Below are 5,000 nucleotides of genomic sequence, written 5' to 3' on the forward strand. Positions count from 1 at the left end.
AGTGCGCAAGGCTAGTGCCCAAGGCTTGTGTGCCAGGCCCGTGTGCAAGGCTAGTGTCCAGGGCTTGTGTGCATTGCTTGAGTGCAAGGCTTGTGTGCATTGCTCGAGTGCATGGCTTGTGTGCAAGGGTTGTGCGCAAGGCTAGTGTGCGGGGCTTGTGCGCATGGCTAATGTGCACGGCTTGTGTGCATGGCTACCGTGCAAGGCTAGTTTGCATGGCTAGGGTGCAAGGCTCGCATGCGAGGCTAGTGTGCAAGGCTGCGTGCAAGGGAAGCGTGCAGGGCGAGTGTGCGAGGCCACTGTGCACGGCGCCAGCACTAGCGAGCCATCATCCGCGTTGCCATGGCTCGCTTGGCCTTGGCTTGCCAGGCCCCGACACGAGCAATCGCGCATTTTCTTTGCAACCGACCATCAATGCCGCCCAACGGGGCCAGCACGAGCAGTCATCCGCGGTCCCCTGGCCCTGCGCACGTTTGTCTTTGAAACCGAGCATCAATGCCACAGAAAGTGCCGGGGCGCCAGCTGGAGCCATCATCCGACGTGCCATGGCTCGCTTGGCCTTGGCTTGCCGGGCCCCGACACGAGCAATCGCGCATTTTCTTTGCAACCGACCATCAATGCCGCCCAACGGGGCCAGCACGAGCAGTCATCCGCGGTCCCCTGGCACTGCGCACGTTTGTCTTTGAAACCGAGCATCAATGCCACAGAAAGTGCCGGGGCGCCAGCTGGAGCCATCATCCGACGTGCCATGGCTCTGGTCCCATGGTCTTCGCAACCGAGCATTCGTGACACCCGCGGGGCCAGGACACCAACCCTTCCGACACGAGCATTCGCGCATGTTCTTTGGCCACACAACGGCGCCAGCACGAGCAAAATCATCCGCGGTGCGGTGGCCTTGCACGGCCTTTTGTCTTTGGAACCAACCATCAGTGCCACGGGAAGTGCCGGAGTCCCGGCATCCGCGGTGCCAAGTCATTGCGCCCTTGGTCTCTGCAGCGGGGCATGCCGGGCACTCCCAACCATTGCAAGCAAGCAAGCAAGCAAGAAAGAAAGTAAGTAAGTAAGTAAGTATTACATATAGGGGCGGGACATGCGGGGAGATCTGCGAAACGTGCATTACGGGGCACACGCGTACCTACCGGGGCATACCGACCCCTATTGGGGCACACGTGTGCATATCGGGGCATACCGGGCCTATCGGGGCACACGCGTACATACCGGGGCATACCGAGCCCTACTGGGGCACACGTGCGCATATCGGGGCATACGCATGTATCCCAAGGCATACCGAGTCTATCCGGGCATACGCGTTCATACCGGGGCGTAACGGGCCTATCGGGGCATACTTGGGCATATCCGGGCAAAAAATGCCCAAAACTTGCGCAACCTTGGCAACCGTGGTCCATTCCTCTCTATATGCCTAGCCTTGCCAACCGTGGTCCATTCCTCACTATATGCCATGGCCTTGTGCCCATGGTCTTCCCAAGACAGCGTCCAAGGCCCCCGGAAGGCCAAGGGAGCCCAACCCAGCAATGCCCTGCTATGGCAAGCCAAGGCCAAGCATTCCGGTGCCTATCCGGGCAAAAATGCAATTCCTCTCTATATGCCTAGCCTTGGCAACCGTGGTCCATTCCCCACCATATGCCATGGCCTTGTGCCCATGGTCTTCCCAAGACAGTGTCCAAGGCGCCCGGAAGGCCAAGGGAGCCCAACCCAGCAATGCCCTGCTTTGGCAAGCCAAGGCCAAGCATTCCGGTGCCTAACCTTGGCAACCGTGGTCCTTTCCTCACCATATGCCATGGCCTTGTGCCCATGGTCTTCGCAAGACATCGTCCAAGGCGCCCAAAAGGCCAAGGGAGCCCAACCCAGCAATGCCTTGCTAGGACAAGCCAAGGCCAAGCATTCCGGTGCCTATCCGGGCAAAAACGCCCAAAGCATGCCCATTCCTTAGCCTATCCAGGCAAAAACGCCCAAAATCTGCACATTCTAGTGCCTATCCGGGCAAAAACGCCCACCAGCATGCCACCCTCCTATAGGGTTTGCGCAACCAACCAGCCTAACCACCAGTGGCAACCAAAGGTGCTGTTAGCGACGACTTCTGAAGACGCAACGAGACGCGACGTGTTTGCGCCCAGACGCGACGAGACGATGCGGGATCTGCGCCCAAGAATGCCTAGACCCGTCGACTTGATGCGGGATCAGCTCGCCCAAGCATGCCTAGTGTGCAAGGCCTGTGTGCAAGGCTAGTGTCCAAGGCTAGTGTGCAAGGCTCATGTGGAACGCTAGTGCGCAAGGCTAGTGCCCAAGGCTTGTGTGCCAGGCCCGTGTGCAAGGCTAGTGTCCAGGGCTTGTGTGCATTGCTTGAGTGCAAGGCTTGTGTGCATTGCTCGAGTGCATGGCTTGTGTGCAAGGGTTGTGCGCAAGGCTAGTGTGCGGGGCTTGTGCGCATGGCTAATGTGCACGGCTTGTGTGCATGGCTACCGTGCAAGGCTAGTTTGCATGGCTAGGGTGCAAGGCTCGCATGCGAGGCTAGTGTGCAAGGCTGCGTGCAAGGGAAGCGTGCAGGGCGAGTGTGCGAGGCCACTGTGCACGGCGCCAGCACTAGCGAGCCATCATCCGCGTTGCCATGGCTCGCTTGGCCTTGGCTTGCCAGGCCCCGACACGAGCAATCGCGCATTTTCTTTGCAACCGACCATCAATGCCGCCCAACGGGGCCAGCACGAGCAGTCATCCGCGGTCCCCTGGCCCTGCGCACGTTTGTCTTTGAAACCGAGCATCAATGCCACAGAAAGTGCCGGGGCGCCAGCTGGAGCCATCATCCGACGTGCCATGGCTCGCTTGGCCTTGGCTTGCCGGGCCCCGACACGAGCAATCGCGCATTTTCTTTGCAACCGACCATCAATGCTGCCCAACGGGGCCAGCACGAGCAGTCATCCGCGGTCCCCTGGCCCTGCGCACGTTTGTCTTTGAAACCGAGCATCAATGCCACAGAAAGTGCCGGGGCGCCAGCTGGAGCCATCATCCGACGTGCCATGGCTCTGGTCCCATGGTCTTCGCAACCGAGCATTCGTGACACCCGCGGGGCCAGGACACCAACCCTTCCGACACGAGCATTCGCGCATGTTCTTTGGCCACACAACGGCGCCAGCACGAGCAAAATCATCCGCGGTGCGGTGGCCTTGCACGGCCTTTTGTCTTTGGAACCAACCATCAGTGCCACGGGAAGTGCCGGAGTCCCGGCATCCGCGGTGCCAAGTCATTGCGCCCTTGGTCTCTGCAGCGGGGCATGCCGGGCACTCCCAACCATTGCAAGCAAGCAAGCAAGCAAGAAAGAAAGTAAGTAAGTAAGTAAGTATTACATATAGGGGCGGGACATGCGGGGAGATCTGCGAAACGTGCATTACGGGGCACACGCGTACCTACCGGGGCATACCGACCCCTATTGGGGCACACGTGTGCATATCGGGGCATACCGGGCCTATCGGGGCACACGCGTACATACCGGGGCATACCGAGCCCTACTGGGGCACACGTGCGCATATCGGGGCGTACCAAGCCTATCGGGGCATACGCATGTATCCCAAGGCATACCGAGTCTATCCGGGCATACGCGTTCATACCGGGGCGTAACGGGCCTATCGGGGCATACTTGGGCATATCCGGGCAAAAAATGCCCAAAACTTGCGCAACCTTGGCAACCGTGGTCCATTCCTCTCTATATGCCTAGCCTTGCCAACCGTGGTCCATTCCTCACTATATGCCATGGCCTTGTGCCCATGGTCTTCCCAAGACAGCGTCCAAGGCCCCCGGAAGGCCAAGGGAGCCCAACCCAGCAATGCCCTGCTATGGCAAGCCAAGGCCAAGCATTCCGGTGCCTATCCGGGCAAAAATGCAATTCCTCTCTATATGCCTAGCCTTGGCAACCGTGGTCCATTCCCCACCATATGCCATGGCCTTGTGCCCATGGTCTTCCCAAGACAGTGTCCAAGGCGCCCGGAAGGCCAAGGGAGCCCAACCCAGCAATGCCCTGCTTTGGCAAGCCAAGGCCAAGCATTCCGGTGCCTAACCTTGGCAACCGTGGTCCTTTCCTCACCATATGCCATGGCCTTGTGCCCATGGTCTTCGCAAGACATCGTCCAAGGCGCCCAAAAGGCCAAGGGAGCCCAACCCAGCAATGCCTTGCTAGGACAAGCCAAGGCCAAGCATTCCGGTGCCTATCCGGGCAAAAACGCCCAAAGCATGCCCATTCCTTAGCCTATCCAGGCAAAAACGCCCAAAATCTGCACATTCTAGTGCCTATCCGGGCAAAAACGCCCACCAGCATGCCACCCTCCTATAGGGTTTGCGCAACCAACCAGCCTAACCACCAGTGGCAACCAAAGGTGCTGTTAGCGACGACTTCTGAAGACGCAACGAGACGCGACGTGTTTGCGCCCAGACGCGACGAGACGATGCGGGATCTGCGCCCAAGAATGCCTAGACCCGTCGACTTGATGCGGGATCAGCTCGCCCAAGCATGCCTAGTGTGCAAGGCCTGTGTGCAAGGCTAGTGTCCAAGGCTAGTGTGCAAGGCTCATGTGGAACGCTAGTGCGCAAGGCTAGTGCCCAAGGCTTGTGTGCCAGGCCCGTGTGCAAGGCTAGTGTCCAGGGCTTGTGTGCATTGCTTGAGTGCAAGGCTTGTGTGCATTGCTCGAGTGCATGGCTTGTGTGCAAGGGTTGTGCGCAAGGCTAGTGTGCGGGGCTTGTGCGCATGGCTAATGTGCACGGCTTGTGTGCATGGCTACCGTGCAAGGCTAGTTTGCATGGCTAGGGTGCAAGGCTCGCATGCGAGGCTAGTGTGCAAGGCTGCGTGCAAGGGAAGCGTGCAGGGCGAGTGTGCGAGGCCACTGTGCACGGCGCCAGCACTAGCGAGCCATCATCCGCGTTGCCATGGCTCGCTTGGCCTTGGCTTGCCAGGCCCCGACACGAGCAATCGCGCATTTTCTTTGCAACCGACCATC

The sequence above is a fragment of the Tasmannia lanceolata genome, unplaced genomic scaffold (genome assembly GCF_043159265.1).
Source record: "Tasmannia lanceolata isolate RefF3 unplaced genomic scaffold, GAP_Taslan_0.1 ptg001334l, whole genome shotgun sequence".
Lineage (NCBI taxonomy): Eukaryota > Viridiplantae > Streptophyta > Magnoliopsida > Canellales > Winteraceae > Tasmannia > Tasmannia lanceolata.